The sequence below is a fragment of the Lygodium microphyllum genome, chromosome 9 (genome assembly GCF_053477565.2).
Source record: "Lygodium microphyllum isolate KBCC chromosome 9, Lygodium_microphyllum_v1.1.10, whole genome shotgun sequence".
Taxonomy (NCBI): Eukaryota; Viridiplantae; Streptophyta; class Polypodiopsida; order Schizaeales; family Lygodiaceae; genus Lygodium; species Lygodium microphyllum.
This window is the reverse complement of record NC_141143.1, coordinates 139,126,785-139,139,466: the sequence shown is the minus strand read 5'-3', so window position 1 is coordinate 139,139,466 and position 12,682 is coordinate 139,126,785. Positions and strand designations below refer to the sequence as shown.

General features: G+C 39.5%; 2 long non-coding RNA genes across 2 annotated transcripts; both read left to right on the top strand.

The window, feature by feature from the left end:
• The first annotated feature begins 2,921 nt into the window (after nt 1-2,921).
• LOC148031641 (uncharacterized) lies at nt 2,922-3,616 on the top strand. Its single transcript, XR_015692004.1, has 4 exons — nt 2,922-3,043; nt 3,153-3,235; nt 3,351-3,436; nt 3,547-3,616. It is a non-coding gene; the product is annotated as an uncharacterized LOC148031641 (long non-coding RNA).
• A 133-nt stretch (nt 3,617-3,749) lies between these two features.
• LOC148031640 (uncharacterized) lies at nt 3,750-4,795 on the top strand. The gene is made up of 3 exons (XR_015692003.1): nt 3,750-3,865; nt 3,962-4,478; nt 4,593-4,795. It is a non-coding gene; the product is annotated as an uncharacterized LOC148031640 (long non-coding RNA).
• Nucleotides 4,796-12,682: the final 7,887 nt, after the last annotated feature.

Here is a 12,682-nt window from a genome sequence, read left to right as displayed (position 1 = left end):
CGCAGAAGAAGACAATAATGTGATTGTCGATGATATTGATGAAGTTATTGAGCAATATAGCAACACATCTGATAGTGGGATAGACTTATTTGTTTCGTTACCTCTTAGTAACATAGACCTAGAAGTAGATAGTTTAGCAAGGGCTGATCTCATTGAAGATGAGATGGATCATTCACTGTAACATACTTAATTTGCTTAATGATTCAATGTGTATTCCTAATTCTATGGTTTTTATCATGCGCACACGTGCATACTCAAGAATCAATAGTCAAGTTTAAAGCTAAATTGAATTTTTCATAATAAAAAGGAAGTAATTTTTATCAACTTCAAATAGAGAAATTACGAGATACATATTGCAATGCTTGCTACTAATTGTAAGGTTTTTGTCGCTTGCCGCTAATTACTTATATCAGGCTTGTCAACTGGAGGAACTGCCATCCATTAGAGAGCAATGAAAAAGTAATTATTAACTCTATTTTTTTAATTCAATGATTCAATGTGTATTCTTAATTCTATAGTTTTTATCATGCGCACATGTGCGTGCTCAAGAATCAATTTCAGGTGGTTAAATAATTATTAACTTTGGTTTTTTAATTATGTGAATTGCAATTTTAGGTGGTTAAATAATTGTGTGTCTGCTGGCGTGTCTATATTGGTGTCTATTTGTGCGGATATATAGACGCAAAATTTGCGTCTATTTACACGCACTTATAGATGCAATGATAGACATGTCCGACTTTGCGCGTCTAACATGCGCATCTATGCCTCGTTTCTGTTGTAGTGTTTTATGCAACATAAGAGCTTGAAATGGAATCTAAAGTCAACGTAGAGGTCAACACCTTCAAGATTTGAGAACATTGCATCTTTGGAGTCATACACTTTCTAAGAAGATTGGGAGGGATGCATCTACTTGTAGGAGAAAGACTTTGTGTTCCAAAATACATGTATAACAATGACAAGGCTACAGTCATGTTTGTGTCTTTTATTGCTGATTCCATGAAAAATGACCTTATGGACAAGGTAAAGCAATCTTCTTTCTTTGGGCTATATGTAGATGAGTCTACGAATGTCTCAGCTACTTCGCATATGATTACGTATGTCAACTACATGTGGAAACATGAGCCACGTGTTTCTTTTCTTGGTTTACTAGAAGTATATGACAAGTCAGCAAAAGGATTGTATGCATTGCTTTCAGAATTTTTTGTAAAACATGGAGTTGATGTGTCAAAGATGGTTAGTTTTGGATCAGATTGGTGCATCAATAATGGTGGGAATTAAAGAAAATGGCCTTGCTACTATGTTAAAAAAAGGTAGTCCATTTCTTACTACAATCCATTGTGTTGCACATCGAGTGTATCTATGTGCAGGTGATGCAATGAGGGGAAGTGATTATGCATGCAAAGTAGATATGATTCTTAATGAAATTGGCACCTTCATAAAACGAATTCCTTCATGTATAAAAATATTAGAATAATTAGAGCAATAGTTTGATTGTTCTACACTTCATGTAAAGAACATTCATAAGATCAGATGGCTAAGCTAGCACCAAGTTCTTCAAACCATTTGCGAGGTTTTTGAGCCACTTTTGGAATTTCTGCGAGTTCAAAATCTATCTCTTTATGAGCAGGTGTCATGCTTTGAGTTTGTCTACAGTGTACATTTTCTTGCTAATTTGTTGGAACATGTATCACATTTGAGCTATCCATTTCAAAGTGATTTTGTGGATGTCACAACAGTTCCTAGTATTATTAATGCTACTATTGGGGCCATTGAGTTAGAGTTTATTGTTGACCAAATTGTGGATATTAATGCTTGGAATCATGATAGTAAAGGATATCCTATTATTCCTGATTATGGCTCTAAGACCGGTCACTTTGCATCTTTGAGGTAATCTATAAAAGGTGATTGTTTTCCATTAGGAGAAATATGGACTCTCTTTTTTGCCCCTTAAGGAGTGAATAAACAAATATAGGCCTAACCAATGAGAGAGCTGGGATTCCAGATTCATGTAACATGAATCTTCTAGCCATATCTTGGACCAAATCTTCCCTCAGCAATAAAATAAGGGAAAAGGGGAGTACAAAGCTGTCACTTCTTGGAAGTTTGTGCCTCGAATTTTCATTTTCTTATTTTTTATGTTTGACTTTTCTTTTCTCCCCTTTTCAGTTTCCCCCTCTTTTTTAGGCAGAACTCAAATTTGTCATATCTCTTTCCCCGCTTCTTCTTTCCTGACAAAATTTTACAGCCTCACTGTTTCTTGCCATGTCTGTAACCCTGTAAAATTTCATTTGCTTTGCACAAGCACAGAGAGAGATTCATGTGTTTTATGAGAGCAGAGCTTGTTTTACCAAAGCCCTAAGATTCTCTTCACAAAACTCTACAGGTATATTTTTCTCTTCCATAGATGTTCTATGGTAAAGTTTTATCTCGTTTGGAGAAAACCTGTGCAAGTTATGTGCATTCTCTGACATGTAATTTCTTTTGTTTTGATGCTCTAGGAGTCTCTTACAGTCAATAATAGTGATATTTTGAATACTCAACTTCTTCTTCAACATCTTAGGGTTTCTCTGTAAACAAAGTTACAGGTATATTGTCTTGTTTTTTTGTTGCTCCACTGTTAAATTTTATCTCATTTAGACAAAATGTATACAAGTTACATGCATACTGAGATTTCCTTTGTTTTTTTACTCCAAGAATCTCCGAGGGTGAAGAACAATGATTTATTAAGAACTCAACTTCTACAACATCTTTGGGATTTTGAACACTCAACTTCTTCTTCAACATCTTAGGGTTTCTCTGTAAACAAAGTTACAGGTATATAGTCTTGTTTTTTTGTTGCTCCACTGTTAAATTTTATCTCGTTTAGACAAAATGTATACAAGTTACATGCATACTGAGCTTTCCTTTGTTTTTTTACTCCAAGAATCTCCGAGGGTGAAGAACAATGATTTATTAAGAACTCAACTTCTACAACATCTTTGGGATTTTGAACACTCAACTTCTTCTTCAACATCTTAGGGTTTCTCTATAAACAAAGTTACAGGTATATTGTCTTGTTTTTTTGTTGCTCCACTGTTAAATTTTATCTCATTTAGACAAAATGTATACAAGTTACATGCATACTGAGCTTTCCTTTGTTTTTTTACTCCAAGAATCTCCGAGGGTGAAGAACAATGATTTATTAAGAACTCAACTTCTACAACATCTTTGGGATTTTTTGCAGAGAAAGCCACAGGTATATTGCCATTTTTTACTACTGTTCCATGGTTAAATTTCAACGCATTTGGACAAAGCCTATATAAGTTATATGTATGTGTTGACCCAATATTTCTTTTGTTTTTGTACTACAGGAATCTGTCAGTGAAGGAACAATGGTCTTGCTATAAGTCAACTTCTTGTTCAACATATCTAGGGATCTTTGTGAAAGAAATTACAGGTACAATGTTTCTTTTTTAAATTGATCCATTTAAATTTAATTTCATTTGGAGATAACATTTGCAAATTATACACATGTTGATAGGTAACTTTTGTATTTGGTTGTTACAGATGTCTTCACGGAGGAAAAATATCAGTAGCATACTTGCAGTGGAGGTCTTCAATAGGAAAGATAATGGCGGTAATTGGATTTGTGATAAGTATTATAAGTTGGATTGGATTTTGATGCACCCAAGTACTCGAGGGAGTTTCAAGGTCAAGCGCAAGGATGTTGCAAACCCTAGCAAACATTGGAAAGGTAGAATTCTAGAGTTCAGAAAAGTGTTTAATGGCACAAGTGCAGTAACAGAAGTGTTGATTCAACATGTTTATACGCATAAACAAATCTCTGTACACGACGAGAACAACATTGCAAATTATAAACAAAACAGTAAGTTGTTAAATTTTATCATTGATTATTCTTTTGTATCAGAGTTGTTTTTAAAAGTCTTTGCAGTATTCTAATTCAGTCTTGTTTGATTGACAGCTCTATATCCATCGACTTTGCATGAATGGCAGAATGTGGAATGTTTAAGCGGCAAGATACATGTTTGGCATGAAGAGATAGGTTCTTTGATCTATGATAATACCTCTACAAGTGAACTTGCCACTCAAAATATCTTTTTTTATAATTCATTGTATGTGGTAGAAAGCCAGAGATTGCAGCATGTCCCATTGCCGCCACTGTCTAGTGGTGAATGGTTCATTGGTAGCTTGGAGTTGTCAGGAGCTTGCAAGTCGAAGATAAAATCTGACATCAATAGTGCTATGAAACCCACCACAGGCTCCAAAGATGTGCATCTTAATTGGTTTATTCCATTCTCATTGTTTGCACATTTGTTTGGTTCATGTGATGTTTTGAAGAAAACAAAGATTACTTATCAATGCAAGTGTCCATCCGAGGAATGAATGAGTCAGCTATTGGGTGAGTCTTGGGAAGTCAAAAGAACACATTTTGATGAGACGATTGAGTGCAGGGTCAACCAATCTGATATTACATTCAGGTAAAACTTTTTTACTACTTTACATACCTTGATTTAATTGACATAGGTCTCGCTTAGATGAATTGTTATGTTAGTCGCATTGATCACTTACCATTATTTTTGTTTTTATTACAGGTATTTCATTGCTAGACAAACTCTGTGCGTTCGCTTTCGATATAGAAGATGGCGACTTTTGCGAGGGGAGTGGATCAGCTTGGATCAAGATATCCAAGATGACACACATATAGTGCTCGTAGATGTGGTAATCTTGTGGAGTGGTCATAATCCTTTCGTAGTCAGTGCAGAGAGTCATTGGCCCATTTATTTTCTGAGACAAGAAATCCAATTAATGTCTAGTGAGCCCCTCTACAACTTCTATTTCAAGTTAGATAATAGAACTTCTGAGTACTTTAAATTTTAGTTTACTGTGATCCAAGCGTGCGATAATACATACTGTAATTAGTCAATCGTGCAGTTAAAAATCATAATTAAATTGCAGGTTAGAGGTCTATAATCTAGAGAATATTGTCTTTGCACAATGATATATTGTAGCGCATCTCTGCTGCTCGTTTATTACATTTTAATATTAAATTGGATCCAAAGGAAATTTCAAGGCCTTTTAGATTTATTTTCTTTAAAAATTTATATATTTTCTCTCGTTAGACTTGAATATACTCAGCGACCCAAACATATTCGAGGATATAATAATGTAGAACGAAGCGTTTGTCTGTATGAGTAATTTTAACAGTGACTTTAAAGTACTGAAATAAAGAAACTAAGGTAAGAGTTTTAATTTGAAACTTTAGAATTAATAACTTTATAAAGAACCTTTATTTAAAACCCTAGACACATAAAAGCTATAACTCCAAACTCATTTTCGCTTTCATTCTCCACTTTCCTACACTTGTGCTCTCATTCCTTCTCTCTTTGTGTGCCATGGCTACCACTCCCACCTTCGCCGCATGGATCAGTTCCACATGCTACGCGCACATAGGGGACCAGATATACCCTAGGTTTTGCGTGACCTTGAGTCTAGAGAGCTCGCTTTCCGCTGTAGACCCTGACTCTAGTATACTAGCATCGTTTTGTGATGCAGTGAACCCTCTCACTTGCTCTATTCCCGACTCCACTCTCAAGTGGGTTCCCATGGATTTTTTGTATAGTTTGTGTGCCGGATCTAGCCATGCAAAGGTGATAAGTCGAGCCCTGGTGCATGTGGGGCAACATCTCCGCGCTAGAGCAGTGCCCACCTCGTCACAGGACCACGTCACGATGGATCTCATTGAGAGGGATGCCGCCTTTGCCATATATGTTATGTGCACTGAGGTGCAAGAGGACAGTGACGAGGACATCGACGCACCCTCTCGGCCACTATTAGAGTACTTTGAGAGGGAGCCTGAGGAGATCACTCTCAATCTGAGTGTTGAGGCAGCACAGAGCTTGGCCATTGTGCACCCACCTCCTTGCCCTGATGAGATGCCCACGAGCGAAGAGCCACCCCTCTCTTCTCTCCATGCTATCACCATCGAGGGGGTGGAATATCTACTCATGCAGGATGTGCTAGAGTTGTTGGAGCTTAGGGAAGAAGAACTATACTGTATCATGGTGCGTGATGCACCTAGTGATTTCATAGATTTTGATTTATAGGATGCCCCACCACATGTTGATGAGGTGGCTTGTTATGATGGCACAAGCATCGATGACATCTCTGCCATTGTGAGCATCCAGGAGCAGATTGAGGATGCGGCGCCACAGTATTAGATCTCTGATGAGGAGTTCGAGCGGTTGCAGGAAAGCCTTTTTGGTCCTCGACCCAACTATGCAGTGCCTACCCAGGAGAGAGACGAGGGCAGCCCAGTGGCAGGAGCAGACCTGGATGCTCCATTACAGCGGCAGATAGATGATGCAGAGAAGGTAATGTTCTCGGTTTCATATGAAACTTAACCAGTAGGGCCTCTAGGGCATCGGGAGCACAAACATGTGTTTTTGTCGGGATCGGGCCCCCAGATGTGCCCTGGCCGGAGGCTCGCGTCTGGGGGCCTGAACACATGTGTGTGCTCCCGATGCCCTAGAGGCCCTACTGGTTAAGTTTCATATGAATATGATTTATATATCTTCAGCACACTCCATGCATAGTGAGTCTGATACTGAACTTGTGTGTTGCAGGAGATTGTCTATATAGATGAGTTTTCATCTAGGCAGGGTGGCCGATCTGGTAGCCAAGGAAGGGTGCAAGACTCGGCATTGAAGGAGTATGTTGGGCAGCTTGTCAACGACATTATTGTATTTCATAAGACATGCTCCCCTGCTTTTGCAGAGAACTTCTTGAAGTTGAGGGCACTAACAAAGGCTGGGCCCTTCAAGACAATCCCAACCAAATCCAGCCTGGAGAAAGTAGTGTTGCTTCGACGTTCGAAGCTTCTCTACTTATTCACGAGTACTAGGTCTGGCCCACTTTTCTCCATGGTGGCCCGTGGCATGGTTGCCGGTGTTGAAGACCCCACTGTCATTAGACAGGAACTATTGGGGCAAAATGTATTGTTGCCTATGATCAAGAATAGCTCTGACCATGGGGAGCCTAGCTCCAAGAAGCCTAGGAGAGAATAGATGTACTTATTGCCTACTGATATCGCATCACTGATGTACTGCACTTTGTAATCTTCTCTTCAAGTAATGAAAACTGATGTTTGTTGGATTCACGTGCAATGTAGTTTGTGATACGTGTCATTTACTGTTTTTTTTTACTTGAATGTTACATTTATTTATCGAATTTATACGTAACACGATTCGTACCCTAAATTTAATACACAGTGCTTTATTGAATTCGTGCGCAACATGTATTTGTTCGAACGCATGTAACGATAACTCAACGACGTAAATAAAATAAATATCAAGTGACTAAACAAAAATAAGACGCGCCAAAAACTTTGTATTTGTATTAATAACAATTTTACATGGGGTCCATTACAACCAAGGCTTTACAAAATGTCTTCAGAAGCTACATTCCATGTGCTTTTGAGTTTGTACACCTCTATCCTTGCTGACCTCCGCGAGGACTATCTTTCCATCGCCGAAAGAACCTGACTATCCGCAGATCCCTCTCGGTGACAGTGACCCTCCTTGCATGCACCGCTGCATAGACTGAGTCTCCAAATAAGTCGATGAGGTAGGCTTTAGCAGCTTCTTGTAGTGTGAGGAGGGCCTGGGCAGTCCAGCGATCCGGTTGTTTCGCGCGTGATGTGTTTGGAAACTGGTTCCTGTTGTTCATGATCAGTATGCCCTCCATGATCTCCCGCACCAACTTCTGGAATGGAGCCTTTGGTATCAGGAGGTGAGTGGTCTTCTGGTAGTGGCGGATCTCGCGAAGAGCCACTGTGCCTGGCTTCCATCGACGCTTGCGATGCTGGTGTGGTGGTGGTGGTGGTGGAGCTGGAGGACGTGGCTGCCGTATGGAATTTCCAGGGGGGTATCTCCGGGCCGCTTGCTTGGTGCGTACCATGTCTTCTAGGAGAGAGAACTCAGAACTCAAAAGTGAAATGTGTAAAATGAGGTGAAACTTTAAACTTATAGCCAAACTTTTCAAAAACCCTAAAATTTCAATTAATGAATCCACGCTTAGGAAAAATATCACCAGTGCTCCGATTCACATGAAATTTTACCTGTAGGCTCCTCAAGGACACATCAACCATCCAAAATTTTTTTGGCCCCAACAGAAGCCTCTGGGTCACCTGTCCGGAGGCTCGCGTCTGGGGCCCTGAATCTGGGGATTCAGGGCCCCAGACGCGAGCCTCCGGACAGGTGACCCAGAGGCTTCTGATGGGGCCAAATTTTTAATATAAATGAGTTTTTCTAATGCCCAGCATGAGGGTGAAGTTTCACCAGATTCCGATTTATAAATTTGACGGTTCAATCTTTTTTTGAAAATGCGTTAACTGCATTATACTGCACTGATAATGTATTGTCAACCTCGCAACTGTAGATTAAATGTATTGATAGTGAGTGTGTGCAACTACAGATTAAATGTATTGTCAACCTCGCAATGCGAAACATTGGAAACTTAAAAATTGACAAAAAATAAATCATGGGTAAAATGGAATATCGCATCAGATATACTGTTGCCAAACCACTAAATATAGTAAGGATATAGTGCATCGGCCCATGTACAACTGATCACCGACGTGTACGTGGTTGCACATTGAATTTATCCTCAACAAAACTACTTACAAATTTGGAAACTTGAAAATTCACACAATGCGAAACATGGTCAAAATAGAATATCACATATTGGATTTAGCATTGCGAAATTATGAAATACACGGTAGATAGTGCATCGCACCAAGTACAACTAGAGCTAGGGAAAATTTAGCTCCATTTTGCAGGCCACTACTATCAAATACTTGAAGGTCTATTGGAAAGATAACCCAAAACTAAGATCCTTACAATCTACAACCAAACCTGAGCTAAAAACATAGATCCAATTACAAGGTAGCTTCTCAAAGCATATTGTTGACATTAAGATTAAATGCATCCTTGTTATTGCGGATCCTGCGAACAAGAACCAGATCTATGGGCTTAATAGTGATACGTCGGGCATGAATGGCTAAAAGTTGACCATCACTCATTAGATCAATCAAGTAGCTTTCAACTGCTTCTTGGAGAGCAAGCAAGGCTTGGCTTGACCATCGCCCCACATTCCTTGCCTGGTTCCTCAAAAAGAACTTGTGATGATGCCCTGACTGTAGATCTTGCAGTATTTCTCGCACCAACCTAGAGAATGGTGCCTTAGGAATAATCAAGTCGGCACTCTTCTGGAATTTCCTTATCTCACGTAGCGCAGCTGTGCCTGGTCTCCATCTTCGCTTTTTATGTGTTGGAGGGCGTGTATTACGAGCTGGAGCAGTAGTGGGAGGTGGAGCAGCTGGAGCATGTGGACCACCATTTCTGGACAATGGCGAACCATCATTATCGACCATACTAGGGCCACCATTGTTGGCCACAATAGCGCCACCATTATTGGCTGCAGTAGGGCCACCGTTATCGGTCACCAGGGGATCTTTGTCACTCACAGTACGCTCACTAGATTCGGAAGAGTGTTGAGCTCTTGCTCTCGCAGGCGCCTTTTTGATAGGAAGCTTGGAACGTGCCATGGCTGTGATGATGAAGGATAGAAAGGTGGAGGGTAGAGTGGAGAGCAATGGGAAAAAATGAAAGGAGAGACGACTTAAATACGAAACTTTCAAACTTACTATGGTGTAAATGAATTTTAAATTTATCATTTCATTTCATTTCTCCACCCCATCCCTACCTCTCTCTATCTCCTGACACCCCCCTCATGCCCCCCTCTCTCTCTAGGCCAATGAATGTTCCAATGTTTAGAATTTTCATATATTTGTCTTAGGATTTCAAAATGGACTTTTCATAATTAAAAAACAAAGTTCGAAATCGACTTTGAAAAATATAGTGACAAACCTTTGAAATTTTAAAGAAAATTTATAAGACATCTCATGTTAGAGATATGAGTATTGATGTGTCATATCCTTGGGACTTGTGCTCTCTTGTGGACTCTAAATGCATCAAAATTATTATCTTTATCTAGGTCTCCATTTTTTGCCATCTCTCTCTTGGGTTGCCAACCATTCTGCGTGCCATTGTCTAACTGTGCTGTTTTCATATCTTGCTTTTCTCACTTCATATATTGCCCTACTTATAGATTCTGCTTGAGATGTTTTGGACTTCTTTTCTTTTTCCTCGTATCGTATCTCTAGTCTCCTATACCACCATTGGAATAATTGCCTCATAGAATTGGAATCATTGATGCCACCTCCATGATCAGTTGCCTTTTGAAAAGCACAACGAGCTTGCCAGTGAGATCTTTCCATGCCTTGAGTTGACCATATTGCCAAACTTCCTTGATCTGCAAAGTATGGACCATGTGCTTCAAGTATATGCTGCACAAGAAAAGAGATTAGAAACACAAAGTAATTCGAAATGATGATTTTTTTTTGCAATGGTGATAATACTGACCATGTAGTGTGTTATGCTATTTGTAGTCCATGCCTCCACCATGGACTTATGAAATTTAGCAGCTGTCTCTTTAAATGCATTGGCATCACCATCCATAAACCCCAACTTCTGTAAGAGAGCTGCTAATCTATCTAGGTGTATCCACACTTCTGCCTTCGCAATCCTCGTTCGTCCCCCATTGCTCCAATCTGAAACAGCAAGGTGCAACTTTTTCCATGCTTCGTACTTCTTTGGTTGTTTTACTAGTATATTGCCTTCCTCATCTCGAGGTGGAGATAAAAACTTCCTAGCCTTGGGTCCGCCAAAGCATGGTTTACAAGGAACATTTCCACTCTTCCCCGATTTTTTCTCGTCCTTTTTTATTTCTACTTGGCCTCCGTGCAATCCAACTTCAGAGAGGACTTGTTCTACCTTCTTGCATGTAGCATCAGATTCTGACACGGGCTGCATCTTGTATGCAAAGCATATATATTCATATACTAGCTTCTCAATTACTCTAACCAAACAATGCAATGTGCAAAAGTGAACCCTTGTTAGTGGTATTTCCAAAATAGGGCGCCAGTTTGGATCCACTGGAATTAGCATTCCATTTCTCATGACTTTCTGATCACGTGTCGGAGCACCCTGTTGTCCTGCCTTGGCAAGCCATTCTTTCTTTCCATCTTTTCCTTTCTTCCTAGTTTGCATGCAGTATATGCACGGAAATTTTGCATTTGCTGCATTTGATAAACCAAACATACACTTCAATGTTTTTAAATCACCTGCAAGATGCCATTCAACTTAATAGTCCCCAAACCCCTCAACATGTAAAACTGCTCCATTATTTTGTTGTTGAATAACACTGGGTATATTAGTGAGGTTAAAAAAAACTTTAAGTACTTCATGGTCCTCCTTTGGTACTTCAAATGCTGCAAGCCACCATATTTCATTCTCCGATTGTACACTGAAGTATGAAGGATGTTTTTCATCGATGTTGGGATCCAATGCTCAATTCATAAGTGTTATACTCACACGCTCAAGTTTTTGCCCCTTGATAATCTCACTCTCATCAAGTTTGAGGATAAACTTAAGCTTGCCTCTACATTCTTCCATAGACATATTGTAAAACTTGACCATAGCAATCTGAACCCTACATATATCCAATACAAAGTTGTTATATGCATTCAATACAAAGGCAACTTCTTTGGAACCATACTTCAATATGTGTGTGTGTTCCAGATGCGTAGGCTCACCAATTAGTTCTAAAACTTTCTCATTTAGTTGTTTTCGAGCCTTCTTCACATGAAATGGTTTTGGCAGAGGCATTACTCTCTTAGTATTGAAGACTTGCTTAAAACCTGTATCCAATTGTTGATAGAGCATACTATATGACTCAGAACTCATTCCCACCTTGTCACATAATCCCTGAGCATCTGTAGCAGTAAACAAGTTGCTCACATCCCTAAGACGTTCACTAGCAACACCATCCACAATGTCCCTGAATTTACGATTTTCCAATGCATTTTTGACCATATTCTTACTAAGGACTTTGGCAATAGTATCATTCTTTGCATGAGGAAACATATTTCTCATTGTAGTAGATTGAGCATATATCCGTCTATGATATTGTCCACTTCCTTTGGCTAATTGGCCAATTGGTTTAACGGATCGGATGCACCGACGTGCCTCTTTGGTTTTTAAAGTGGGCCCAATCTCCAAAGTTTTTGTGAGCTTCCTCTCTATGTTTTGATTCTCCTTCTCCAAGTCATTGACTTTAGACTGTAACTCCATATTCTGCACGCGTGTAGCATGCATAGCATCTTCAATTACAAACATTGCTTGTTGTAGGTTTTGGTTCTCTCTATCCTTCTCAACCAATAATCTATCCTTTTCCATCAAAGACTGCATATTCCCTTGTAATCTTGTCTGCATATTTGTCAAGGTTTGATGAGCCCCTGCTATTCCTTGTGTGACAAGTCTACATGTGTATCCATACAATCCTTCATTGCCTTCACAAGCAAACTTTACAAATGATGTAAGCCCTTCAAATTGTGGTGGCCTTCGAGTGAGTGGATCGGGTGGATAAATGCACCCATCAACCCAAAGGTCCACATTTTTTTTCCCTGCATTTCTTTCTTGTTGCATCCAGCATCTTATTGCATCATCTCTTTCCACAGTTCTTTTGAACATTGGTGCATATTCATCCTCCAATTGAAAGTGAA